At 54.6% G+C, this 27599-nt stretch overlaps 6 non-coding genes and 1 pseudogene across 6 annotated transcripts; all 7 read right to left on the reverse strand.

Moving 5' to 3' along the window:
- Window positions 1–6067: 6067 nt before the first annotated feature.
- LOC148806569 (U2 spliceosomal RNA) lies at window positions 6068–6259 on the reverse strand. Its single transcript, XR_016089559.1, has one exon. It is a non-coding gene; the product is annotated as a U2 spliceosomal RNA (small nuclear RNA).
- Window positions 6260–9589: 3330 nt separating this feature from the next.
- LOC148806570 (U2 spliceosomal RNA) lies at window positions 9590–9780 on the reverse strand. The gene has a single exon (XR_016089375.1). It is a non-coding gene; the product is annotated as a U2 spliceosomal RNA (small nuclear RNA).
- Window positions 9781–10575: 795 nt separating this feature from the next.
- Window positions 10576–10772, reverse strand: LOC148806571 (U2 spliceosomal RNA). Its single transcript, XR_016089593.1, has one exon. It is a non-coding gene; the product is annotated as a U2 spliceosomal RNA (small nuclear RNA).
- A 6646-nt stretch (window positions 10773–17418) lies between these two features.
- On the reverse strand, window positions 17419–17609 carry LOC148806572 (U2 spliceosomal RNA). The gene has a single exon (XR_016089376.1). It is a non-coding gene; the product is annotated as a U2 spliceosomal RNA (small nuclear RNA).
- A 785-nt stretch (window positions 17610–18394) lies between these two features.
- LOC148806573 (U2 spliceosomal RNA) lies at window positions 18395–18585 on the reverse strand. Its single transcript, XR_016089377.1, has one exon. It is a non-coding gene; the product is annotated as a U2 spliceosomal RNA (small nuclear RNA).
- Window positions 18586–19378: 793 nt separating this feature from the next.
- On the reverse strand, window positions 19379–19576 carry LOC148806574 (U2 spliceosomal RNA). The gene has a single exon (XR_016089595.1). It is a non-coding gene; the product is annotated as a U2 spliceosomal RNA (small nuclear RNA).
- A 6647-nt stretch (window positions 19577–26223) lies between these two features.
- On the reverse strand, window positions 26224–26431 carry LOC148806575 (U2 spliceosomal RNA; annotated as a pseudogene).
- Window positions 26432–27599: the final 1168 nt, after the last annotated feature.

Raw genomic sequence — 27599 nt, forward strand, 5'->3', positions numbered from 1 at the left:
AGAACAATGTACAGAACAAAATCAAGACCCCAACAGAAATAAACCCTTCCATCTCTCCTTGGCTGCAGCGAAACCCCACCTTGTAATGTCCCATTTCACCCTTCTTGTTATGTCAAACACAACTTTCCAAATAATAGAATTTGCGGTAACCTCCCTCCCATGTTCAACAAGCTCTTTTCGAGATGCCCAAATTTGAAACTTAACTAAACTAATCACTAACAAAAGCAAAAAATTACAATTCCATTTTCTCGGCTTCGACACCCCCTTCATGACTGCCGTGCTTGTTGGCTTGAAGGTATCTAGAACCCGGGCCCCCAACCATTCACACCGTCCCCACACCTCCTGTGCAAACCGGCACTCCCAAAAAACATGCAGGACTGTTTCTGTTTCTGTACAGCTGGAGCGAGGACACTTGTCTTGTCTGGTCAGGCCATGGCTGTGCAGGATCTCCCTCACTGGCAGGCGATTCCAGACGACCATCCAGTTAAGATCTTTGAGCCTGTTATCGAGGCCTGCGGGCTGGATTTGTCTCCATGCTTCCTCGGTAACCCCGACCACTACCGAATTCCCCTTCTCCGTCGCCAACCTGTGAAGGGCCTTGTGATCTAACAACATTTGTCCCTCCCTGGCCTCTGGATGTTTCCTAATCCATTTGACTGCATGCGCGTAGTGTGCGGGCAGTCGCTCTGCCTTAGGTGTTGTGTTAGACCATGGTACTAAATGTCTAATTGATGCCGCGAACCAGAGCCTCATGAAATGTACACAAGGATGGTCCGGGTCACTACACAGTGTTTTACACAGTCCTGCCACAAAGAGGGCATCCAGCTTAGCTGGCAGGTTGGGAACTGCCCTTCCGCCCTCTGCTATAGGCCTATACATATCCACGCGAGCGACATATTCATATCTCCCGCCCCATATGAAGCGGAAGACAGCTCGCACCAAGTCCTGCCGAAGGCGAACTGGTAGTGGGAATACCCCTGCCAGGTGAAGTAACAGGGGTAACACGTCCACCTTAATGACCAGGACCTTTCCTGTATAGGAAAGAGACCTGGTCTGCCACAATCCTAATTTCTGATTCACCTTCGACAGTTTGTTCTCCCAATTGGCCGTAGCCGAGTCACCCGTGTGGAAATGAACCCCCAGAATCTTTAAGGGACCCGTTTCTATAGGGAGGTCGCCGACTACATCTCGCCTGTCCTTCCAGTTCCCAAAGTATTTCACCGCGCACTTGGTCCTGTTTAAATAGGACCCCGTGCCGGCGGCCAGTTCTTCCAGGATCTGTAATACTCTGTATAAACTCCTGTCCGTGGTCAAGAACAGTGAGATGTCGTCGGCGTAGGCTGCGACCTTCACTTGTTCGCCCTTGCTGCCTGGGACTGTTACTCCCTCAATGAGGGGATCTGTGCGGATGGCGTGTAAGAGGGGCTCGGTGTACAAGACGTACAACAGGGGAGACAGGGGGCACCCCTGCCTCACTCCGCGGCCGACCGGTACCCCGGGGCCCAGATTCCCATTCACGCGCACCCTCGTTACAACGCCGTTATACAGGATCTGAATCCACCTCACAAACCCCTCACTCACTCCCAGACTCCTCAGCACTTCCCATAGGAAGGCGTGGTGGACCCTGTCGAAAGCCTTACTTTGGTCGAGGCTTACCAGCATAAATTCCAGCCCTCGGTCCTCTACCCAGGCTATCGTGTCCCTGACGAGGTGGAGATTCCACGATATTCTTCGGCCGGCAACACTGGACGTTTGGTCTCTACAGACCAGATCTGGCATAACCTTCCTCAGCCTCATGCCCAGTGCTCTGGCGAGGATCTTATAATCGGTACAGAGCAACTGGATCGGCCTCCAGTTTTCCAGATCCGCCTTGTCACCTTTCTTATGGATTAGGGACAGCACCCCGGTCTTCATTGTGGTCCCTAGTTCTCCAACCTGCAAAATTTCCTCGTAAACAACCATGAGCATAGGCCATAACTGATCCCAAAACACAACAAAGAAGTCTATGGGCAAACCATCAATGCCAGGGGCGGTTCCCCTTCGTAAGCCGGCCATAGCCTCCTTCAGTTCTTGGGCCGTCAGAACCCCGTCCAGACCTTGAGCAAACTTGGCTCTTCCCTCAATGCCCTTCAACCAGACCTTCCATCGGCTCGAGTCCACTGATGTCTCCGCGAACAAAGACCTGTAGAAGTCGGAAGCGCACTCCACCATTTCAGGTACGTCTGAGGTCACCGAACCATCGGCCCGGCGCAACGCTTCGAAACAGGTCTTAGACTGTCGCGCGCGAACCGAGCCGAAGAAGCGGGATGAGCACTTTTCATCGGCCTCAATAAGTTCACCCTTCAGTCTGAACAGGAAGTCTTTGGCCCGTGCAGCCCAGATTTCTTGAAGACTGTGCTTGATTTCTGCAGCCCTCTTTGCATTAAAGGTGCCGCCCCTGTTGAAGGCCACGTACAGGCCTTCTAGTTCTTTTTGTAGCACTTCTAAGGCCTCTCTACCCTTAGACTTCTTCTGTCGGCTATAGCTCATGGAAGCCCGAGCTATGGCCTTTTTACAGGCCTCCCACCAGTGCACGGCCGACGGGAAACTCCACCTGTTCCTTTGGAAACGCTCCAAGACACTCCCTATCCGGGCACGATATTCGGCCTCGGACAGGATTTGGGTATTAAGTTTCCAATTACTTGGTCTGAAGCGGGAGCCGCCAAGAGACACGGTAACCGATAACACCAGATGGTCTGAATACCAAACAGGAACCACCTGCCTCGACCGTGTCACCCCCTTTAGGGTGGTGAATATGTAATCGAGTCGCCTGAAGGAGTCCCGCCCATTGCTCCAAGTGTACGCCTTGGAGGCCGGCCCCGCTCCTTCGAAACAGTCCTGCAGTTTGAAGTCCTTAATTAAACCTTTCAGCCCACGCACACCCGATCCTCGCACATCACTCGCGTCAACATTAAAATCCCCCCCTATTATTACCTGCCTGTTGGTAAATAAAAGCGGCTCGAGATCTTTAATAAAGCCCGCCTGTAATCGTCTTTCTGTGGGCCCATATACTGCTATAAGCCTAAGTTTTATTCCCTCCCACACCCCATCTACCGCCAGAATCCGACCAGGAACCACCGAGTCGACCTCGCTTGCTCTGAAGTTTGGGGTGCCGCAGAGTATCCCCACTCCTGAGGAGTGCACGCCCCCCACGCTCCACCAGGAGTCGCCATCTGACCAGTCCTTCTGGAAGTCCAAGACGTCTTTCCTTGAACTCAGGTGGGCCTCCTGCACAAAATAAAAGCTACAACAACGTTCGGACAGGTCTTTAAAAACGCTGGTTCTTTTGATTTTATTTTTCAGACCCCTGGCATTTACGGTGCAGAGTGTGCACTCCATGCAGGTCGGGGAGGATGTTTTACCAACTCCGGGCCAGTCGGGTAACCTGGGAATTTTGCCGTCTTGAGTCGATCTACTGTGGGAACCTCATCAGGTCTGGACTTCCCAAAGGGCTATCCCCCACCGACATCACGAAGTGCGGGGGTGTCGCTGGGGAGTCAAGGCCGAGGAGGAGGTCCGTGTCGGAGCGGGCTACCCCGCCGCATGGCAGGGACCCGCTTTCCTCTGAACTGCTCGACTCGTCGTGTTCTTGCCCTCCGACTTCGCCAATCGCCGCAACCCCGACCGCTGGGTCTAGAGGTTGCGCGACCAGAACAGGGGCTTCACCAGCCCCACCTTCTTCTTCCCCTCCTTTTTCTTCCCTGTCTGCTTCTTCCTCCATCTGAGACTCTTCCTGTTCCTCTTCTTCTTCCTCTCCTTCGCTGCTTGATTCTCCAGTGTCCTCGTTTATCTCCTCACTTTCGCTTTCTGACTCCTCCTCTGCTTCTCCGTTCACTCCTAGAGCTTCCCCTCCCTCAGGTTCCCGATCTGGCTGGATCTCGTCTTCGCCCTCCATAGCGGCCTCGTACTCATCTTCGGAAGGTACGTTCATTTCCCCCTCAGAAGATTGGGAAATTTCCTTGGTCCGTTTCTCGTCCCTCCCTGCGCCGTCCTCATCTGAAACCTCCAGGTGTCTTCTCTTCTTCTTCTTTTTCCTTCCCACAGTAGTCCAGTCATTGTCCGGAGAACCCTCTGCTGGAATTGTCCTCACCTCCTCTGCCGGATCCTGTGCTCCGGGCATCAGCCCGGGGATTGACTCCCGCCTTGATGCTGTATCCAGCGCGCTCCGTCTGTCGTCCCGGTGAGTACTTGGTTCTCCAGGCTGTGCGGATTTGCCGGACACCACCGACGCAAAGCTGCGGGTTTTGACGGGGCATGCCCTGTACAAGTGCCCCGGCTCTCCGCACAAGTTACACAGCTGCTGGAAGCTGCAAGCAGTAGCCACGTGTCCCGTGCGACCACACCGTCTGCAGACCTCAGTACTGCATTCCGCCGCAAGATGCCCCTCTTGTCCGCACCTTCGACACGTCTGCGGCTGACCGGAATACATGAGGTAACCCCTGTTAGGTCCGATGGTGAAGTTGGCTGGGGGGTACAACACACCTCCTGGTGTTGTTGGGCTTTGCCGCAACCTCACCAGGTACCTCCTCTTAAAGGTCCAGATCCTCTCTTCGTCCACCACCTTCTGGCCGCCTCCCTGGACGTCAACAAATCTGCGGAGGAAGGTAACAATATCGGGCTCCGGTACATGAGGATTATACATGTGAACGATCAAGGAACGTAATTCTCGTGCGAATAGGGGTTCGATGTAAAACTTTGCCAATGGTTCTTCATCCTTCTTCCTTTCAGCCTCATTCCACATCCTAGAGCATTCTTCATCGGAGGTAAGCGTCACATCAAAGGTAAACTTAGACTGGAAATCTTGGACTCCTAGAATGTTTTTCCACTCAACTTGAAGTGCCTGAAACAAGATCTTCCTTTCAAAGTGCCCTCTGTTCATCCATTCAACATGCTCTTCCGCACTCTTCAAAACAAAGCGCACCGTGCGGCTCATCTGCCCCTCACGGGACAGAGGCCGCCCGGCCGCCGAGTAAGAAGGCAACTCACCCGGAGTCACCGTTGTCGCCATCCGGAAGTCCCACCTTCGCCCCCTGAGCGCAACCCAGAGCGGCTCCGGTGGAGCCTCAGATCTTCCTGGATGCTGCTGTCTTCAACGGGATTCCTCTTCTCGCCGCCTCCTTCTGGGAAAGGTTGTTCTTCCGGTAAGGTTTTCCGCCCTCTTCTTCCTCCGCCTTTCTCGTCTTTTGGGAAGCCCTCTGACCGCGGTCAAGCCACGTATCAGACGATCTTGGCCAAAAGGCCGAGAAGCGATGCCCGACGCCGGCCTTGGGCGGGCGCGCGGGCGTCCGGCTGGCGCGCAGCGGCGCAGGCCGACGCCTCTGGAGCCCGGTCCGCACGCGGCTGCCGGCCGCCCGGACTCCGCTCTCCCCCTCTCTTGCCTGCCTGCTTGCTCGCCTGCCTGCCCGCCAGTCCCGGGCGGGGGCCCTGCTCTTTGATCTCCTGTCAACGGCCCGACAACGACCGCAGCCGCGGGGGGCGCCAGCCGGCCGGCCTCCTTAGCTTAGGCCCCTCCCACCAGCAGCAGCCGTGCCGAGTGAGCTGCAAGCGAAAGCGGACCGTCGGCACCTGCGGGCAGAGGCAAGGGGCAGCGCTCTCTCGGGAGGGACGGGGACACACACACACCTGCCTGCCTGCCGAAAAAAAGAAAGAAAAGGTGTATATACTAAGTTTTTTGGAGGGAAAACGGCCGGCTGTCGAAAGGGGCCCGCCTGCAAGGACGGGGACACACACACACACACACACACACACACACACACACACACACACAAGCCACGCCTGCCTCCCTGGAAAAAGGAGGAAAAAACTAAGTTTTTTGGAGGGAAAACGCACGGGAGCCGAAAAGGGGGCCGGCCTGCTTGCCGAGAGAGTCGAGGCGCGGGAAAGTGCACGGAGGGAGCACGGGAACGGGGAGGGGGAGAGAGAGAGACACAGAGACGCACAGATGGACGAGAGACGAGACCGGAGAGGAAGGAGCTCCGGTCCACCTCGCTTGCTTGCTAGCTACGTCTGTCTTTTCACCGCTGAGAGAAGGTAGTGCACCGTTCCCGGAGGCGCTGCAATACCGGGCCGATGCGTGGAGAGGACGGAGCAAGCTCCTGATCCAGCTCCCTGTTCCAAAAATCCGTTTAATATGTGGTCCCCCGATGGGGGACGTATCAGATATTAAACTGATAAGAACAGATTTTTTTTTTTTTTTTTATTACAAAGTACAAAAATCCATAAATCCAAACTCGGTATAACAAAAGCCCCAAATATCAAACCTAATTCACAAATACACCAAACTTAAATCAACCAGTCATTAGCATAACCCCACCCTATATGCAAATCAATCACTCCCCTAATTCTAAACTATTCCCATACTCAAAACACATAAACCCCCAAAACCCATCGTTCACATCTTCAAACTTTTACATAATGCATCATACAACGTCTTGCTAATCTGTGTACGTTCCTCCCTCGTTTCCCCATCTATTCGAAACCCACCCGGAGTATCCCCTTCCTTCACAAGTTCTATACTACACCCTGGGAACTTCCGTTCCACTTCTTGCACTGTGGCCAAGCATGTCTTCGGTTTCACCTTTATCCGTTTCTGCCACTCCTGGCTTACTTCAACCGTCGTCCACTCCTCACAAATCTTGTTCTCCTTCCACGGTTGATGCCCCTCTGTGCACCCACTTTTACTTACACGCCCGCCCTTGCTCCCTCCTTTCCCAGTGCCCTCCACTATAACAGGCCTCTTCTTCCCACTTTTCCTCCCCCCCGCAGCCCCTGCAGGCCCTAAGGGTGGAAAATTCTCCTCAGTTAACTCAACTTCTGGCACCTTCACTGCAGATACAAAATCCCACGGTATACCCGGCAACGGTACTTCGATGTGCCCTGCCTTCTCCCATTCTATTCTACACTGTTTCGCATATGCTGCATGCTCCCTCTCAACATCACTATCTGTAAGGTCCCAGGCATGCGTTCTATCATCTTGGGCGTTACTACTTCCTCCTGTCACACATACATTTGTAACTGCCCCTCCCACCTCCTCAACTCTAGTCTCTACCACACGCCTCTCTGCTCGTTTATTGCCCGTACCAACCTCCCTCACCTCACTGCCACTAGATACCGCCCCGTCCTCGTTTATACCCATTTGTTTTCCCACCTTCTCTCTCGGACACCCCGCACTTTCTCCAACAGTCATACTTTCCACAACTTCCACCTTTGACATCTCTGCTTGTACTTCATCCGTCAACACCTCCACATGTTCACCAGTAACCCTCTCCATACTCCCACCCATCCCCTCCTTACCTACCTCCCTAACTACACTAACCTCCTGACTCCTAACACTCTCATCCCCCACGCCTTCCTTATCTTTCTTCATCCCCTCCTTTTCCTTCCCCCTCATGCCCCCCGCACACTCTCCTATAGCCATCCTAACTACATCCTCCACTTCCTGCCTCGTAACTTGTGTAACCTCCCTCACCTCCACCACTAACTCACAATTACCCCTCACCACACTCTCATCTACACCCTCCTTATCTGATGTCTTTATCACACTACCCCCTACTGGTCCATCTGCACCTAACCCTTCACGCAACTGGACCTCTTCCTCCTTACCCTCTACACCTACTCCTGCAGTTCCCATTTCATTTTTCCCCACCCTATCCACATCCTCCTCTTGCGCACTGTTTAACACCGCGTTCCCATCAGTGACCCTCTCCTTTCCTTCTAACTTATCTTGTTCAACCCTGACCTTCGTTCTTCCCACACAGTTCCTATATATGTGACCTGACTCCCCACAAGAAAAACATCGGACCTCTTTCCTACAATCCCTCAATACATGTCCCTGTTCCTTACACCGACTACAAAACACTGTTGTACATTTTGCAGCATAATGACCCAGAACCCCGCATTTCCTACATGCGAGGGGCTGCCCTGGGTAAACCAGGTATCCCCTCTCTGTCCCGATCTCAAAAAACGCGGGGGGGTGCAACACCCCTCCCTCTTCCGTACCCCCAAACCGTAACCTCATCCAGTAGATACGTTTGCCCGTCCAAACCCCCTCAGAGTCCAAATCCCTCTCCCCCTTCCCCTGCAACAACACAAATTCATTTAAAAACCCATCAATGTCCTCTTCTGAAACAAAGGGATCAAAAACAAAAACAGTCATTTTCCGTAAACTTCCGGCAAACATAGGATTCACACGGAAAAGGCTCAACGGGGCCTTTCCCTTTCTCTCCAAAATCTTCCTCCATAACTCAAAACAGAGCTCGCTCGAAACCAAAGTTAATTCAAAAACCCCGCGGTCACAATAGTCCTGCAAACATAGAATGTCCGACAGTTTCACCTCCAAAACTTCTTTCAATACAAAGGTCTTGAACTTATCTCTAGTCCAAGTCCCGGATTCTTCTCGGTCTCGCAAAGTGAAACGGATGGAGTCCTTCCGTCGCTCCTTCCTCGACCAAGGATGTCCCGCCTCCATCTCCAGCCGCAGATCCAAAGCACACTTCCAGGTCGCCAGAACACTCCACCACCGTCTCCCGTTCTCGTCCACTGGCCAGCAATTCCACTCGTCACCACCGACGTCTCGATCCTCCAAGCTCCAACCCAACGCTCAGCTCCTCCGGTCAATCCTTCTCCCGCTGCATCACTCCTTCCAGCCTTCCTTGTCCTCCCGCCGCCTTCCCGACCCTCTGACTAAGACCTCGGAATTGCGGGCTTGCCGGCTTAAACCTTGATCTTAGCCAAAAGGCCGAGAAGCGATGCCCGACGCCGGCCTTGGGCGGGCGCGCGGGCGTCCGGCTGGCGCGCAGCGGCGCAGGCCGACGCCTCTGGAGCCCGGTCCGCACGCGGCTGCCGGCCGCCCGGACTCCGCTCTCCCCCTCTCTTGCCTGCCTGCTTGCTCGCCTGCCTGCCCGCCAGTCCCGGGCGGGGGCCCTGCTCTTTGATCTCCTGTCAACGGCCCGACAACGACCGCAGCCGCGGGGGGCGCCAGCCGGCCGGCCTCCTTAGCTTAGGCCCCTCCCACCAGCAGCAGCCGTGCCGAGTGAGCTGCAAGCGAAAGCGGACCGTCGGCACCTGCGGGCAGAGGCAAGGGGCAGCGCTCTCTCGGGAGGGACGGGGACACACACACACCTGCCTGCCTGCCGAAAAAAAGAAAGAAAAGGTGTATATACTAAGTTTTTTGGAGGGAAAACGGCCGGCTGTCGAAAGGGGCCCGCCTGCAAGGACGGGGACACACACACACACACACACACACACACACACACACACACACACACACACACACACACACACACACACAAGCCACGCCTGCCTCCCTGGAAAAAGGAGGAAAAAACTAAGTTTTTTGGAGGGAAAACGCACGGGAGCCGAAAAGGGGGCCGGCCTGCTTGCCGAGAGAGTCGAGGCGCGGGAAAGTGCACGGAGGGAGCACGGGAACGGGGAGGGGGAGAGAGAGAGACACAGAGACGCACAGATGGACGAGAGACGAGACCGGAGAGGAAGGAGCTCCGGTCCACCTCGCTTGCTTGCTAGCTACGTCTGTCTTTTCACCGCTGAGAGAAGGTAGTGCACCGTTCCCGGAGGCGCTGCAATACCGGGCCGATGCGTGGAGAGGACGGAGCAAGCTCCTGATCCAGCTCCCTGTTCCAAAAATCCGTTTAATATGTGGTCCCCCGATGGGGGACGTATCAGATATTAAACTGATAAGAACAGATACTACACTTGATCTTAGCCAAAAGGCCGAGAAGCGATGCCCGACGCCGGCCTTGGGCGGGCGCGCGGGCGTCCGGCTGGCGCGCAGCGGCGCAGGCCGACGCCTCTGGAGCCCGGTCCGCACGCGGCTGCCGGCCGCCCGGACTCCGCTCTCCCCCTCTCTTGCCTGCCTGCTTGCTCGCCTGCCTGCCCGCCAGTCCCGGGCGGGGGCCCTGCTCTTTGATCTCCTGTCAACGGCCCGACAACGACCGCAGCCGCGGGGGGCGCCAGCCGGCCGGCCTCCTTAGCTTAGGCCCCTCCCACCAGCAGCAGCCGTGCCGAGTGAGCTGCAAGCGAAAGCGGACCGTCGGCACCTGCGGGCAGAGGCAAGGGGCAGCGCTCTCTCGGGAGGGACGGGGACACACACACACCTGCCTGCCTGCCGAAAAAAAGAAAGAAAAGGTGTATATACTAAGTTTTTTGGAGGGAAAACGGCCGGCTGTCGAAAGGGGCCCGCCTGCAAGGACGGGGACACACACACACACACACACACACACACACACACACACACACACACACACACACACACACACAAGCCACGCCTGCCTCCCTGGAAAAAGGAGGAAAAAACTAAGTTTTTTGGAGGGAAAACGCACGGGAGCCGAAAAGGGGGCCGGCCTGCTTGCCGAGAGAGTCGAGGCGCGGGAAAGTGCACGGAGGGAGCACGGGAACGGGGAGGGGGAGAGAGAGAGACACAGAGACGCACAGATGGACGAGAGACGAGACCGGAGAGGAAGGAGCTCCGGTCCACCTCGCTTGCTTGCTAGCTACGTCTGTCTTTTCACCGCTGAGAGAAGGTAGTGCACCGTTCCCGGAGGCGCTGCAATACCGGGCCGATGCGTGGAGAGGACGGAGCAAGCTCCTGATCCAGCTCCCTGTTCCAAAAATCCGTTTAATATGTGGTCCCCCGATGGGGGACGTATCAGATATTAAACTGATAAGAACAGATTTTTTTTTTTTTTTTTTTTTATTATACAAAATACAAAAGAAAACACCGAAACTTCAAATACATCAATTCACAAACACAAGACGAAAATAAAACAATTACACAGCTAAATCAAAAAGGTATCATAATCCCACCCTTATACAAACACAAACCGCCCTTTTACTATTCTTCCCACTCAAAAGCAACCCCAAAATCAAATTCAAAACAGATATTCGTACAGAAAATGAGCGACATACTTGGAAATACACAAAACCACAATTTACAGCCCAAACCCTATTTACATGATCCCGCCCTCTATGCAAATTAACCACCCGCCCACCAAATCTCCCAAACAGTCTATTTACAAATTTACAAGGAAACTAGAGGCTCAAAAAATTATTTCCAGTCCCAAATATCTACTATGGATTTCCATTTCTCCTTTGCGGCGTGAAAACCCCATCTCCTTATGTCCCCTTCTACCAACCCTCTTAAGTTCCACAAAAGCCGTCTGTATAACCCATCTACTGTACAAACAGTTCCCCTTTTAACTAACAAATTCCGAGAATTCCACAACTCAAACTTAATTAAACTAACAAGCAACCATAACACAAAACCCATGGTGTTTGTCCTGCTTCCCACCTTCAACCCACGCAAAATAACCCCAGGAAGTATACGGAACGTGGATGACAGACTAGCAAACAAAGGTTCACATTTGTTCCAAGTTCGCTGAGCGAAATTACAGTCCCAGAACACGTGGCTGATGGATTCCACGGCGTGACACCCGGCTCTTGGACACTCCTGCTGCTTCGTCAGCTTGTGTTTGAACAAGACCTCACGGACTGCCAGACGACCCCAAGCAGACAGCCAGTTCAAGTCCATCAGGTGGTGCTGTAGCCCCCTGGGCTGGACTCTCCGCCAGACATCGTTGGGGACGCCTCCTACGAGGCTGGCCTCCTCAGCTTGGGTTACTGCAAAGTAGAGCCGTCTGTGGTTGAGCAGGATCTGGTGGTCTGTTAGCTCAGGGTGCTGCTTCAACCAGTGTGTCGCATGCCGGTAGTGCCACGGGAGGTCGTTCCCATGGGGCAGACTGTTGGACCACTGGGCCAGGCCACGCACGTGGCTTGCTAGCCAGAACCTGACAAAATACTGAAAGGGGTGTGAGACTGGGGAATGCAGAGCAATACACAGGCCAGACACATATATGCAGTTGAGTTTTGCGGGGAAGTTAGGAACCCCCCGTCCGCCTTCTTCCACCGGGCGATACATGTCGACTCTGCGCACGTACTCGTATCTCCCCCCCCACATGAACTTGAAAACCTCCCTTACCAGGTATCTGTTGAAGCGCGCAGGCATGGGATACACGGACGCCAGGTAAACCAGCACGGGCAAGTACACCACTTTCAGGATCAGGACTTTACCCACAAAGGACAGCTGCTTGTTCTTCCAGTGCGTCAGCTGCAGCCGAGCCTTCTCAAGCCTCTGGGACCAATTGCACCGGGCAGCATCCTGAGCCGTGAACAGCACCCCCAGAATCTTAAGGGGGCCTTGACAGATGTCTAGTCCATGCGCCGGTCCGAGTTGTTCTTTCCAAGGCCCGAAGAGCTTAATCTGGCTTTTCCCCTTGTTTAGCCGAGCACCTGACGCGAGGGAGAAGTTCTCGAAGACGTCCAAGGCTGCCTGCAAACTGAGGTAAGAGCTGAGGAATAAGGTCACATCGTCAGCGTATAATGCCACCTTAACTCTGTTCCCTCCACTCCCAGGTACCAGGATCCCGTCGATGGATGGCTCCTTCTGGACTGCCCGCGCATAAGGCTCCATGTACAGTGCAAAAAGTAACGGGGACAGGGGGCAGCCCTGACGCACCCCGGACTCTTGGTGGACCAGCCCTCCCAGGTGCCCGTTCACCAGTACTCTGCTGCCAACCTGTGAGTACAGTATTTTTAGCCAGCCCAGCATGACGGGGCCGAAACCCATCTTCTCCATTACCTGCCAGACAAAAGTGTGTGAGACATTGTCAAATGCTTTTTCGAGGTCCAGGCTGGCGATCAGCAACGGGACGTTCCTGTTTTCGGACCACGCAATCACATCCCGCACTAGCTGGAGGGTCCAGCTGGCACGACGACCTCGAACCCCGCAGGTTTGGTCCCAACCGATCACATGGGCCAGGACCCCCTTCAAGCGATTTACCAGCACTTTGGCAATCAGCTTATAGTCCACACACAACATTTGCAGCGGCCTCCAGTTCCTAAGGTCCATTGCAGGCCCTTTTTTATACAGCAGTGTAAGGATCCCCTCCCTCATGGACTCACACATGGTCCTCCTGCGAAAGATTTCCTCCGCCACCTGTAGTACAATTGGGCCTAAGATGTCCCAGAACGTCCGATAAAATTCAGCTGGTAGCCCGTCTTTACCTGGTACCTTGCCAGTCTTCATGCCGAGCAAGGCGTCGCCAAGTTCCTGTAAGCTTATAGGCGCCTCAAGCTGATCTTGGGCTTCGACAGGAATCTGTGCTGTAATATTGCTCAGCAGCCTTGCCCCCATGGCCTCGTCCACTGTCTTTAGGGAGAAAAGACATTGGTAAAAGCGCCTCACAGTTTCCAGCATCTCCTCACTGCTAGTTGCTATTTTCCCTTCCGGGGTCTGAATGCCAGCCATCACGCTGCGCTTCTGCCTCTGGCGTATCTGTCGGAAGAAAAAACTGGAACATGTTTCGTGGGTTTGTATGAACTGCGCGTGGGCTCTGAACAGGTAGCTCTTCGCCGTTTGCTCGTGGTAGGCGCGCAGTTCAGCTTTAGCTGCTGAAATCTCTTCAAGGCACACAGACATATCCTTATTACACTGGGAGAACAAGGTGTTTAACCTTTCCTGTAACTCCCTGCCTTTCTGTCGCTCGCGTTTGAGTCTTGCTCGGCAATAAGCTCTGGACTCTGTTCTAATTCTCTTCTTTAGATGTTCCCACCAATCAATCAGGGGGGTGCTCAGATTCCTCTCCTTCCACCAGGTTTGCAGTTTGAACCTCATTGCCCTGATGTACTCGTCCTCTTTTAGGCTCTCCGTATTTAATTTCCACACCCCACACCCAAACTGGCTCTTTAGGTGTGGAAAATGGGCCTCTACGAGAGCATGATCAGAGAAACCTACCGGCTGCACCACCACCATCTCAACAGGTACGTCCAGTGAGGCGAAGACGTAATCGAGGCGCTTTACAGTACCTTGGGCGTTCCTCCACGTGGCCTCTGCTTTCTCCCTTTGGATCCGGTAGGCGCAGTCGTAGAGCCCGAACTGTGTTAGTAGAAGATTGAGCTGCTTTGCTCCTGGGTCCTTCTTATCTCGGAGGTCCACGTTAAAATCACCTCCCATGATGATCCGTTTGTTGGTAAGGCAAACAGGATAAAGTTCTTTAAAAAAATCCGCCCGCAAAGCCATCATTGCCGGGGCGTACACGCACACGCACCGAAAGCAATTCTCACCCAAACAGATATCCAGATAAAAAACTCTTCCAGGCACTACATTCACACACTTCTCCACTATAAAATCATGATTACCAAATAAAATGCCGACTCCCGAGGAGTGGACGCCTCCGATATTCCATCTAGAGTCCCCTCTGTCCCACTCACGAGTGAACTGTATGACGTCCCTTTCATCTCTTAGATGGACTTCCTGTACCAGACAGATATCGAAAACTATGGTTTTCAGGAAAGAAAAAAAGGCCGTCCTCTTTACCAAATTCCTTAAACCCCGAATGTTCAGAGTTAGTATTTTCAACATTGGGGGCCGTTACGGAGAGTCATAGTGCCGGCACACCGACTGCATCAGTTCCATGTATGCGCGACGCACTGGCTCCTCGTCTTTCCCCTGTAAGAATAAGGTGTTAATTTTATCTCCTGTCCGTGTACTGCTCATTGTCACTCCAGTCTGCCTCCCAGTCCGCGACTTCAGCGAACGCCGGAAGCCTGATGGCTGGGGTGGGTACTGCACGTTTCCGTTCTTCCAGGCGCAGCGCTCCATGAACATCACCGGAAAATCCAGATTCACCACCACGTTGCCTGGGCGTCTTTCCACCTCCCTCTCGTACCTCTCTTTCAGATCTCCGTCGCCCGCAAACCATTCCTTAACCAGGTTGTTTAGCGCTATCTTCTTAGCGACTGCGTCCATCTGGTTACAGCCTCTTACCTCCAGAGTTGTGATCTCCTCACCAAAGTGCCCACACCGCACCACGATCCCTGCCGGGGATAGCTGCTGCTCGTTAAAGGTCGAAGGCCAGATCAGTTTGCTGGCCTTTTCGTCCCATTTACAAAATACCTTGAATTTCAAGGGTACCTCTGCGAAAATAAAGACGTCCTGTTCTTTTCTCTGCAGGGCGACACGTGGCTGCATGCATTCCTCAGGGGCTCCTGCCGGGGTCGGGGTCAGCTCAGTCTCTGGAATGACACAGCTCGAAGACATTCCTGGTTCCGCCGTGAGGGGGGGGACTCCCACACCACTTACCTCACCCTCCGTTCCTAATGGCGTGGATTCAGTCTGGGCCAACGAATCTGTGGCCATCGACTCGAGGTAGTCCAGAGGGTCCATGCCCGGTTTTTTCACCAGGAAGGGCGCATAGTGTTCCGCCTTCCTTTTCCCACCCTTCTTGGCCAGGGCAGTGTCCATGGCCTCCGCAGTATCCACTATCTCTCCCCAATCTGACATTTCTTTCTCCGCAGGGGGCACGCTTGAGCCCTCCGCCAACTCTCTCAGTTGCTCAAGCGAGGCGAGCGAGACCCCATCTTCCTCCTCTGCACTCACCGGGACCCCCTCTGCGCTCACCGGGATCTCCGCTTCTTCCTGGCCGTGGCGATCATCTGCTGAGGTAAGTGCTGTTGTCGTCTGCCCGTGATCCGTTTCTTTATGCCCTTGTTCCACCCCCTCAGGTTCCATCTCCTCCTCAGCAGCGTCCGGGACCAGTGACACCGGTGTCGATCTCTCTGCTGGCGCAGCTGCCCTGTCTTCCGTAAGAGGAGCTGCGGTTGCACGCACTGCCAACGAGCCACCCGTCACTGCTGCGAAACTCCGTGCTTTTATCGGGCATACCTTGTAGATGTGTCCAGAAGCCCCGCACAGATTGCACTTTGGCTCGGCTCTGCACATCAAGGTGCTGTGTCCCACGGTGTCGCATCTTCGGCAGACCTCCGCTTCACAGTCGGCAGCGTAGTGGCCTCTCTGGTTACACCGTCTGCATGCGAAAGGCTGGTCTGGATAGTTCAGGTAACCTGTGTAAGCTCCAATTGAAAAGTGTGCAGGGGGGTGCAAAAGCCCATCCTCTGCGCTGGGGTCTGCTCTGAAACGCACAAGAAACCTTCTTTTGCCGTTCCAGACTCTCTTCCTGTCCATTACTTTTGTCCCTGTATCTTGCACGTCAACAAATCTTTTAAGAAAGTTGACGATGTCTGCTTCCGGGGTGAAAGGATTATTCATATGGACCCATATGGGTCTCGACTCGCGAGCAAACAAAGGTTCGAGATAAAAATGAACAAAAGGTTCCTCCTGTCTGCGAGCAGCCAATGTGGACCATATTTTCGTGCACTGTACCGCAGAAAATAGTGACAAATCAAAAATCCTTTTACCTGGAAAGTTCTGCAGGCAATAGATGTCTTCAGGCTGCAAGGCCAGGTGCTTGAAAAGGACGACGTCCTCGAAAGCGTCTCTCTTGGCAAAATCCTTGTCCGAAGCCTCCTCTCGCAACACGAAACGTACAGTGTGCCTTGGTCTTGCGGTCCTGCTGGAAATCTTCTCCATTCTCAAAGTGGCCGGAGTCCCTTCCGCCACGGAAAAAAATCGCCGTCGCTTAAAAAAGCTGCGCCGTCCGTCTCTTCCCTCCTTTGGCTTCAGAACCCGAGCCGCGGTCAGGCCACGCACACGGGATCTTAGGCCAAAAGGCCGAGAAGCGATGCCCGACGCCGGCCTTGGGCGGGCGCGCGGGCGTCCGGCTGGCGCGCAGCGGCGCAGGCCGACGCCTCTGGAGCCCGGTCCGCACGCGGCTGCCGGCCGCCCGGACTCCGCTCTCCCCCTCTCTTGCCTGCCTGCTTGCTCGCCTGCCTGCCCGCCAGTCCCGGGCGGGGGCCCTGCTCTTTGATCTCCTGTCAACGGCCCGACAACGACCGCAGCCGCGGGGGGCGCCAGCCGGCCGGCCTCCTTAGCTTAGGCCCCTCCCACCAGCAGCAGCCGTGCCGAGTGAGCTGCAAGCGAAAGCGGACCGTCGGCACCTGCGGGCAGAGGCAAGGGGCAGCGCTCTCTCGGGAGGGACGGGGACACACACACACCTGCCTGCCTGCCGAAAAAAAGAAAGAAAAGGTGTATATACTAAGTTTTTTGGAGGGAAAACGGCCGGCTGTCGAAAGGGGCCCGCCTGCAAGGACGGGGACACACACACACACACACACACACACACACACACACACACACACACACACACAAGCCACGCCTGCCTCCCTGGAAAAAGGAGGAAAAAACTAAGTTTTTTGGAGGGAAAACGCACGGGAGCCGAAAAGGGGGCCGGCCTGCTTGCCGAGAGAGTCGAGGCGCGGGAAAGTGCACGGAGGGAGCACGGGAACGGGGAGGGGGAGAGAGAGAGACACAGAGACGCACAGATGGACGAGAGACGAGACCGGAGAGGAAGGAGCTCCGGTCCACCTCGCTTGCTTGCTAGCTACGTCTGTCTTTTCACCGCTGAGAGAAGGTAGTGCACCGTTCCCGGAGGCGCTGCAATACCGGGCCGATGCGTGGAGAGGACGGAGCAAGCTCCTGATCCAGCTCCCTGTTCCAAAAATCCGTTTAATATGTGGTCCCCCGATGGGGGACGTATCAGATATTAAACTGATAAGAACAGATACTACACTTGATCTTAGCCAAAAGGCCGAGAAGCGATGCCCGACGCCGGCCTTGGGCGGGCGCGCGGGCGTCCGGCTGGCGCGCAGCGGCGCAGGCCGACGCCTCTGGAGCCCGGTCCGCACGCGGCTGCCGGCCGCCCGGACTCCGCTCTCCCCCTCTCTTGCCTGCCTGCTTGCTCGCCTGCCTGCCCGCCAGTCCCGGGCGGGGGCCCTGCTCTTTGATCTCCTGTCAACGGCCCGACAACGACCGCAGCCGCGGGGGGCGCCAGCCGGCCGGCCTCCTTAGCTTAGGCCCCTCCCACCAGCAGCAGCCGTGCCGAGTGAGCTGCAAGCGAAAGCGGACCGTCGGCACCTGCGGGCAGAGGCAAGGGGCAGCGCTCTCTCGGGAGGGACGGGGACACACACACACCTGCCTGCCTGCCGAAAAAAAGAAAGAAAAGGTGTATATACTAAGTTTTTTGGAGGGAAAACGGCCGGCTGTCGAAAGGGGCCCGCCTGCAAGGACGGGGACACACACACACACACACACACACACACACACACACACACACACACACACACAAGCCACGCCTGCCTCCCTGGAAAAAGGAGGAAAAAACTAAGTTTTTTGGAGGGAAAACGCACGGGAGCCGAAAAGGGGGCCGGCCTGCTTGCCGAGAGAGTCGAGGCGCGGGAAAGTGCACGGAGGGAGCACGGGAACGGGGAGGGGGAGAGAGAGAGACACAGAGACGCACAGATGGACGAGAGACGAGACCGGAGAGGAAGGAGCTCCGGTCCACCTCGCTTGCTTGCTAGCTACGTCTGTCTTTTCACCGCTGAGAGAAGGTAGTGCACCGTTCCCGGAGGCGCTGCAATACCGGGCCGATGCGTGGAGAGGACGGAGCAAGCTCCTGATCCAGCTCCCTGTTCCAAAAATCCGTTTAATATGTGGTCCCCCGATGGGGGACGTATCAGATATTAAACTGATAAGAACAGATACTACACTTGATCTTAGCCAAAAGGCCGAGAAGCGATGCCCGACGCCGGCCTTGGGCGGGCGCGCGGGCGTCCGGCTGGCGCGCAGCGGCGCAGGCCGACGCCTCTGGAGCCCGGTCCGCACGCGGCTGCCGGCCGCCCGGACTCCGCTCTCCCCCTCTCTTGCCTGCCTGCTTGCTCGCCTGCCTGCCCGCCAGTCCCGGGCGGGGGCCCTGCTCTTTGATCTCCTGTCAACGGCCCGACAACGACCGCAGCCGCGGGGGGCGCCAGCCGGCCGGCCTCCTTAGCTTAGGCCCCTCCCACCAGCAGCAGCCGTGCCGAGTGAGCTGCAAGCGAAAGCGGACCGTCGGCACCTGCGGGCAGAGGCAAGGGGCAGCGCTCTCTCGGGAGGGACGGGGACACACACACACCTGCCTGCCTGCCGAAAAAAAGAAAGAAAAGGTGTATATACTAAGTTTTTTGGAGGGAAAACGGCCGGCTGTCGAAAGGGGCCCGCCTGCAAGGACGGGGACACACACACACACACACACACACACACACACACACACACACACACACACACACACACACAAGCCACGCCTGCCTCCCTGGAAAAAGGAGGAAAAAACTAAGTTTTTTGGAGGGAAAACGCACGGGAGCCGAAAAGGGGGCCGGCCTGCTTGCCGAGAGAGTCGAGGCGCGGGAAAGTGCACGGAGGGAGCACGGGAACGGGGAGGGGGAGAGAGAGAGACACAGAGACGCACAGATGGACGAGAGACGAGACCGGAGAGGAAGGAGCTCCGGTCCACCTCGCTTGCTTGCTAGCTACGTCTGTCTTTTCACCGCTGAGAGAAGGTAGTGCACCGTTCCCGGAGGCGCTGCAATACCGGGCCGATGCGTGGAGAGGACGGAGCAAGCTCCTGATCCAGCTCCCTGTTCCAAAAATCCGTTTAATATGTGGTCCCCCGATGGGGGACGTATCAGATATTAAACTGATAAGAACAGATTTTTTTTTTTTTTTTTTTTTTATTATACAAAATACAAAAGAAAACACCGAAACTTCAAATACATCAATTCACAAACACAAGACGAAAATAAAACAATTACACAGCTAAATCAAAAAGGTATCATAATCCCACCCTTATACAAACACAAACCGCCCTTTTACTATTCTTCCCACTCAAAAGCAACCCCAAAATCAAATTCAAAACAGATATTCGTACAGAAAATGAGCGACATACTTGGAAATACACAAAACCACAATTTACAGCCCAAACCCTATTTACATGATCCCGCCCTTTATGCAAATTAACCACCCGCCCACCAAATCTCCCAAACAGTCTATTTACAAATTTACAAGGAAACTAGAGGCTCAAAAACTATTTCCAGTCCCAAATATCCACTATGGATTTCCATTTCTCCTTTGCGGCGTGAAAACCCCATCTCTTTATGTCTCCTTCTACCAACCCTCTTAAGTTCCACAAAAGCCGTCTGTATAACCCATCTACTGTACAAACAGTTCCCCTTTTAACTAACAAATTCCGAGAATTCCACAACTCAAACTTAATTAAACTAACAAGCAACCATAACACAAAACCCATGGTGTTTGTCCTGCTTCCCACCTTCAACCCACGCAAAATAACCCCAGGAAGTACACGGAACGTGGATGACAGACTAGCAAACAAAGGTTCACATTTGTTCCAAGTTCGCTGAGCGAAATTACAGTCCCAGAACACGTGGCTGATGGATTCCACGGCGTGACACCCGGCTCTTGGACACTCCTGCTGCTTCGTCAGCTTGTGTTTGAACAAGACCTCACGGACTGCCAGACGACCCCAAGCAGACAGCCAGTTCAAGTCCATCAGGTGGTGCTGTAGCCCCCTGGGCTGGACTCTCCGCCAGACATCGTTGGGGACGCCTCCTACGAGGCTGGCCTCCTCAGCTTGGGTTACTGCAGAGTAGAGCCGTCTGTGGTTGAGCAGGATCTGGTGGTCTCTTAGCTCAGGGTGCTGCTTCAACCAGTGTGTCGCATGCCGGTAGTGCCACGGGAGGTCGTTCCCATGGGGCAGACTGTTGGACCACTGGGCCAGGCCACGCACGTGGCTTGCTAGCCAGAACCTGACAAAATACTGAAAGGGGTGTGAGACTGGGGAATGCAGAGCAATACACAGGCCAGACACATATATGCAGTTGAGTTTTGCGGGGAAGTTAGGAACCCCCCGTCCGCCTTCTTCCACCGGCCGATACATGTCGACTCTGCGCACGTACTCGTATCTCCCCCCCCACATGAACTTGAAAACCTCCCTTACCAGGTATCTGTTAAAGCGCGCAGGCATGGGATACACGGACGCCAGGTAAACCAGCACGGGCAAGTACACCACTTTCAGGATCAGGACTTTACCCACAAAGGACAGCTGCTTGTTCTTCCAGTGCGTCAGCTGCAGCCGCGCCTTCTCAAGCCTCTGGGACCAATTGCACCGGGCAGCATCCCGAGCCGTGAACAGCACCCCCAGGATCTTAAGGGGGCCTTGACAGATGCCTAGTCCATGTGCCGGTCCGAGTTGTTCTTTCCAAGGCCCGAAGAGCTTAATCTGGCTTTTCCCCTTGTTTAGCCGAGCACCTGACGCGAGGGAGAAGTTCTCGAAGACGTCCAAGGCTGCCTGCAAACTGAGGTAAGAGCTGAGGAATAAGGTCACATCGTCAGCGTATAATGCCACCTTAACTCTGTTCCCTCCACTCCCAGGTACCAGGATCCCGTCGATGGATGGCTCCTTCTGGACTGCCCGCGCATAAGGCTCCATGTACAGTGCAAAAAGTAACGGGGACAGGGGGCAGCCCTGACGCACCCCGGACTCTTGGCGGACCAGCCCTCCCAGGTGCCCGTTCACCAGTACTCTGCTGCCAACCTGTGAGTACAGTATTTTTAGCCAGCCCAGCATGACGGGGCCGAACCCCATCTTCTCCATTACCTGCCAGACAAAAGTGTGTGAGACATTGTCAAATGCTTTTTCGAGGTCCAGGCTGGCGATCAGCAACGGGACGTTCCTGTTTTCGGACCACGCAATCACATCCCGCACTAGCTGGAGGGTCCAGCTGGCACGACGGCCTCGAACCCCGCAGGTTTGGTCCCAACCGATCACATGGGCCAGGACCCCCTTCAAGCGATTTACCAGCACTTTGGCAATCAGCTTATAGTCCACACACAACATTTGCAGCGGCCTCCAGTTTCTAAGGTCCGTTGCAGGCCCTTTTTTATACAGCAGTGTAAGGATCCCCTCCCTCATGGACTCACACATGGTCCTCCTGCGAAAGATTTCCTCCGCCACCTGTAGTACAATTGGGCCTAAGATGTCCCAGAACGTCCGATAAAATTCGGCTGGTAGCCCGTCTTTACCTGGTACCTTGCCAGTCTTCATGCCGAGCAAGGCGTCGCCAAGTTCCTGTAAGCTTATAGGCGCCTCAAGCTGATCTTGGGCTTCGACAGGAATCTGTGCTGTAATATTGCTCAGCAGCCTTGCCCCCATGGCCTCGTCCACTGTCTTTAGGGAGAAAAGACATTGGTAAAAGCGCCTCACAGTTTCCAGCATCTCCTCACTGCTAGTTGCTATTTTCCCTTCCGGGGTCTGAATGCCAGCCATCACGCTGCGCTTCTGCCTCTGGCGTATCTGTCGGAAGAAAAAACTGGAACATGTTTCGTGGGTTTGTATGAACTGCGCGTGGGCTCTGAACAGGTAGCTCTTCGCCTTTTGCTCGTGGTAGGCGCGCAGTTCAGCTTTAGCTGCTGAAATCTCTTCAAGGCACACAGACATATCCTTATTACACTGGGAGAACAAGGTGTTTAACCTTTCCTGTAACTCCCTGCCTTTCTGTCGCTCGCGTTTGAGTCTTGCTCGGCAATAAGCTCTGGACTCTGTTCTAATTCTCTTCTTTAGATGTTCCCACCAATCAATCAGGGGGGTGCTCAGATTCCTCTCCTTCCACCAGGTTTGCAGTTTGAACCTCATTGCCCTGATGTACTCATCCTCTTTTAGGCTCTCCGTATTTAATTTCCACACCCCACACCCAAACTGGCTCTTTAGGTGTGGAAAATGGGCCTCTACGAGAGCATGATCAGAGAAACCTACCGGCTGCACCACCACCATCTCAACAGGTACGTCCAGTGAGGCGAAGACGTAATCGAGGCGCTTTACAGTACCTTGGGCGTTCCTCCACGTGGCCTCTGCTTTCTCCCTTTGGATCCGGTAGGCGCAGTCGTAGAGCCCAAACTGTGTTAGTAGAAGATTGAGCTGCTTTGCTCCTGGGTCCTTCTTATCTCGGAGGTCCACGTTAAAATCACCTCCCATGATGATCCGTTTGTTGGTAAGGCAAACAGGATAAAGTTCTTTAAAAAAATCCGCCCGCAAAGCCATCATTGCCGGGGCGTACACGCACACGCACCGAAAGCAACTCTCACCCAAACAGATATCCAGATAAAAAACTCTTCCAGGCACTACATTCACACACTTCTCCACTATAAAATCATGATTACCAAATAAAATGCCGACTCCCGAGGAGTGGACGCCTCCGATATTCCATCTAGAGTCCCCTCTGTCCCACTCACGAGTGAACTGTATGACGTCCCTTTCATCTCTTAGATGGACTTCCTGTACCAGACAGATATCGAAAACTATGGTTTTCAGGAAAGAAAAAAAGGCCGTCCTCTTTACCAAATTCCTTAAACCCCGAATGTTCAGAGTTAGTATTTTCAACATTGGGGGCCGTTACGGAGAGTCATAGTGCCGGCACACCGACTGCATCAGTTCCATGTATGCGCGACGCACTGGCTCCTCGTCTTTCCCCTGTAAGAATAAGGTGTTAATTTTATCTCCTGTCCGTGTACTGCTCATTGTCACTCCAGTCTGCCTCCCAGTCCGCGACTTCAGCGAACGCCGGAAGCCTGATGGCTGGGGTGGGTACTGCACGTTTCCGTTCTTCCAGGCGCAGCGCTCCATGAACATCACCGGAAAATCCAGATTCACCACCACGTTGCCTGGGCGTCTTTCCACCTCCCTCTCGTACCTCTCTTTCAGATCTCCGTCGCCCGCAAACCATTCCTTAACCAGGTTGTTTAGCGCTATCTTCTTAGCGACTGCGTCCATCTGGTTACAGCCTCTTACCTCCAGAGTTGTGATCTCCTCACCAAAGTGCCCACACCGCACCACGATCCCTGCCGGGGATAGCTGCTGCTCGTTAAAGGTCGAAGGCCAGATCAGTTTGCTGGCCTTTTCGTCCCATTTACAAAATACCTTGAATTTCAAGGGTACCTCTGCGAAAATAAAGACGTCCTGTTCTTTTCTCTGCAGGGCGACACGTGGCTGCATGCATTCCTCAGGGGCTCCTGCCGGGGTCGGGGTCAGCTCAGTCTCTGGAATGACACAGCTCGAAGACATTCCTGGTTCCGCCGTGAGGGGGGGGGCTCCCACACCACTTACCTCACCCTCCGTTCCTAATGGCGTGGATTCAGTCTGGGCCAACGAATCTGTGGCCATCGACTCGAGGTAGTCCAGAGGGTCCATGCCCGGTTTTTTCACCAGGAAGGGCGCATAGTGTTCCGCCTTCCTTTTCCCACCCTTCTTGGCCAGGGCAGTGTCCATGGCCTCCGCAGTATCCACTATCTCACCCCAATCTGACATTTCTTTCTCCGCAGGGGGCACACTTGAGCCCTCCGCCAACTCTCTCAGTTGCTCAAGCGAGGCGAGCGAGACCCCATCTTCCTCCTCTGCACTCACCGGGACCCCCTCTGCGCTCACCGGGATCTCCGCTTCTTCCTGGCCGTGGCGATCATCTGCTGAGGTAAGTGCTGTTGTCGTCTGCCCGTGATCCGTTTCTTTATGCCCTTGTTCCACCCCCTCAGGTTCCATCCCCTCCTCAGCAGCGTCCGGGACCAGTGACACCGGTGTCGATCTCTCTGCTGGCGCAGCTGCCCTGTCTTCCGTAAGAGGAGCTGCGGTTGCACGCACTGCCAACGAGCCACCCGTCACTGCTGCGAAACTCCGTGCTTTTATCGGGCATACCTTGTAGATGTGTCCAGAAGCCCCGCACAGATTGCACTTTGGCTCGGCTCTGCACATCAAGGTGCTGTGTCCCACGGTGTCGCATCTTCGGCAGACCTCCGCTTCACAGTCGGCAGCGTAGTGGCCTCTCTGGTTACACCGTCTGCATGCGAAAGGCTGGTCTGGATAGTTCAGGTAACCTGTGTAAGCTCCAATTGAAAAGTGTGCAGGGGGGTGCAAAAGCCCATCCTCTGCGCTGGGGTCTGCTCTGAAACGCACAAGAAACCTTCTTTTGCCGTTCCAGACTCTCTTCCTGTCCATTACTTTTGTCCCTGTATCTTGCACGTCAACAAATCTTTTAAGAAAGTTGACGATGTCTGCTTCCGGGGTGAAAGGATTATTCATATGGACCCATATGGGTCTCGACTCGCGAGCAAACAAAGGTTCGAGATAAAAATGAACAAAAGGTTCCTCCTGTCTGCGAGCAGCCAATGTGGACCATATTTTCGTGCACTGTACCGCAGAAAATAGTGACAAATCAAAAATCCTTTTACCTGGAAAGTTCTGCAGGCAATAGATGTCTTCAGGCTGCAAGGCCAGGTGCTTGAAAAGGACGACGTCCTCGAAAGCGTCTCTCTTGGCAAAATCCTTGTCCGAAGCCTCCTCTCGCAACACGAAACGTACAGTGTGCCTTGGTCTTGCGGTCCTGCTGGAAATCTTCTCCATTCTCAAAGTGGCCGGAGTCCCTTCCGCCACGGAAAAAAATCGCCGTCGCTTAAAAAAGCTGCGCCGTCCGTCTCTTCCCTCCTTTGGCTTCAGAACCCGAGCCGCGGTCAGGCCACGCACACGGGATCTTAGGCCAAAAGGCCGAGAAGCGATGCCCGACGCCGGCCTTGGGCGGGCGCGCGGGCGTCCGGCTGGCGCGCAGCGGCGCAGGCCGACGCCTCTGGAGCCCGGTCCGCACGCGGCTGCCGGCCGCCCGGACTCCGCTCTCCCCCTCTCTTGCCTGCCTGCTTGCTCGCCTGCCTGCCCGCCAGTCCCGGGCGGGGGCCCTGCTCTTTGATCTCCTGTCAACGGCCCGACAACGACCGCAGCCGCGGGGGGCGCCAGCCGGCCGGCCTCCTTAGCTTAGGCCCCTCCCACCAGCAGCAGCCGTGCCGAGTGAGCTGCAAGCGAAAGCGGACCGTCGGCACCTGCGGGCAGAGGCAAGGGGCAGCGCTCTCTCGGGAGGGACGGGGACACACACACACCTGCCTGCCTGCCGAAAAAAAGAAAGAAAAGGTGTATATACTAAGTTTTTTGGAGGGAAAACGGCCGGCTGTCGAAAGGGGCCCGCCTGCAAGGACGGGGACACACACACACACACACACACACACACACACACACACACACACACACACACACAAGCCACGCCTGCCTCCCTGGAAAAAGGAGGAAAAAACTAAGTTTTTTGGAGGGAAAACGCACGGGAGCCGAAAAGGGGGCCGGCCTGCTTGCCGAGAGAGTCGAGGCGCGGGAAAGTGCACGGAGGGAGCACGGGAACGGGGAGGGGGAGAGAGAGAGACACAGAGACACACAGATGGACGAGAGACGAGACCGGAGAGGAAGGAGCTCCGGTCCACCTCGCTTGCTTGCTAGCTACGTCTGTCTTTTCACCGCTGAGAGAAGGTAGTGCACCGTTCCCGGAGGCGCTGCAATACCGGGCCGATGCGTGGAGAGGACGGAGCAAGCTCCTGATCCAGCTCCCTGTTCCAAAAATCCGTTTAATATGTGGTCCCCCGATGGGGGACGTATCAGATATTAAACTGATAAGAACAGATTTTTTTTTTTTTTTTTTTTTTATTAGAAACGTATAAAACATACAAAACAGCAAAAAAGACCCATCACACAAAAAATCAACCCACATGTTACTCAAAAAACACAGAAAACAACATTCAAAAACCCACACCTCTGAAAACCCAAGCAAAATACAATTTCCTTAACCCCGCCTCAAATGCAAATCAAAACCCACCCCCACATCTGAAAAAACAAAACATTCACCAAAACCATACCGACTTTTACTATACAAAACATAATAATCACCCCAACGAAAATAGCCCCTTCCACCTCTCCTTGGCTGCCGCAAAACCCCACCTCAGAATATCCCATTTTACCCGACATGCTATATCATATTTCACTTTATGCACGACAGCGGCTGGTGCTCCACTGACCCCATACTCAGTGAGGTCTTTGCGTGATGCCCACAGATGATATTTTACAAAACTGATCACCAGCCATAACAAAAAATTGATCCCCCATCTCCTTGTTTTTGGGATTCCACGCAGTATAACTTGTCTGGACACCACAAAGTCTAGTTTCACCTGCGTTAAAAGGCCCCCACACTGGTCCCATACCCTCTGTGCAAACCCACAATCCCATAAAACGTGTGCGATGGACTCGGTTTCTTGGCAGTCAGTGCGTGGGCACTTGTCCTGCCTGGAGAGACCATGTCTGTGTAAAGTCTCTCGGACTGGAAGTCTGTTCCACACCACCAACCAATTGAGGTCCTTCAGCTTATTTTCCAGCCCTACCGATTGCGTCTGCCTCCACACCTCTCCCGGAACTCCCACAATAGCCGGCTCCTCCTTTGCAGTAGCCAGCTGGTACAGTGCCTTGTGGTCCAGCAGTGCTGTACCTCCCTTAGCATCCGGGTGCTTTTTTAGCCATTGTACCGCATGTTTATAATACCATGGCAGCCTTTCTGCCTTGGGTGTTGTGTTTGTCCACACTACCAAATGTTTTACTGCAGAGGCAAACCACAAGTGTGCAAAGGGGACGCACAGGTGGTCCGGACTCTCCTTCAGAAGTCTGCACAGCCCCGAGATGAAAAGTGAGTCCAATTTCACCGGCAGGTCCGGCACCGCCCGACCTCCTTCCTCCACCGGCCTGTGCATGTCCACCCGCTTGATGTACTCATATCCTCCGCCCCAAATGAAGCGGAAGATGGTCCTCACCAGCTCTCTACGGAACCTGGGAGGCAGCGGGAAAACACAGGCCAGATGG

Source organism: Atractosteus spatula, unplaced genomic scaffold, assembly GCF_055471065.1.
Source record: "Atractosteus spatula isolate fAtrSpa1 unplaced genomic scaffold, fAtrSpa1.hap1 Scaffold_5, whole genome shotgun sequence".
Lineage (NCBI taxonomy): Eukaryota > Metazoa > Chordata > Actinopteri > Semionotiformes > Lepisosteidae > Atractosteus > Atractosteus spatula.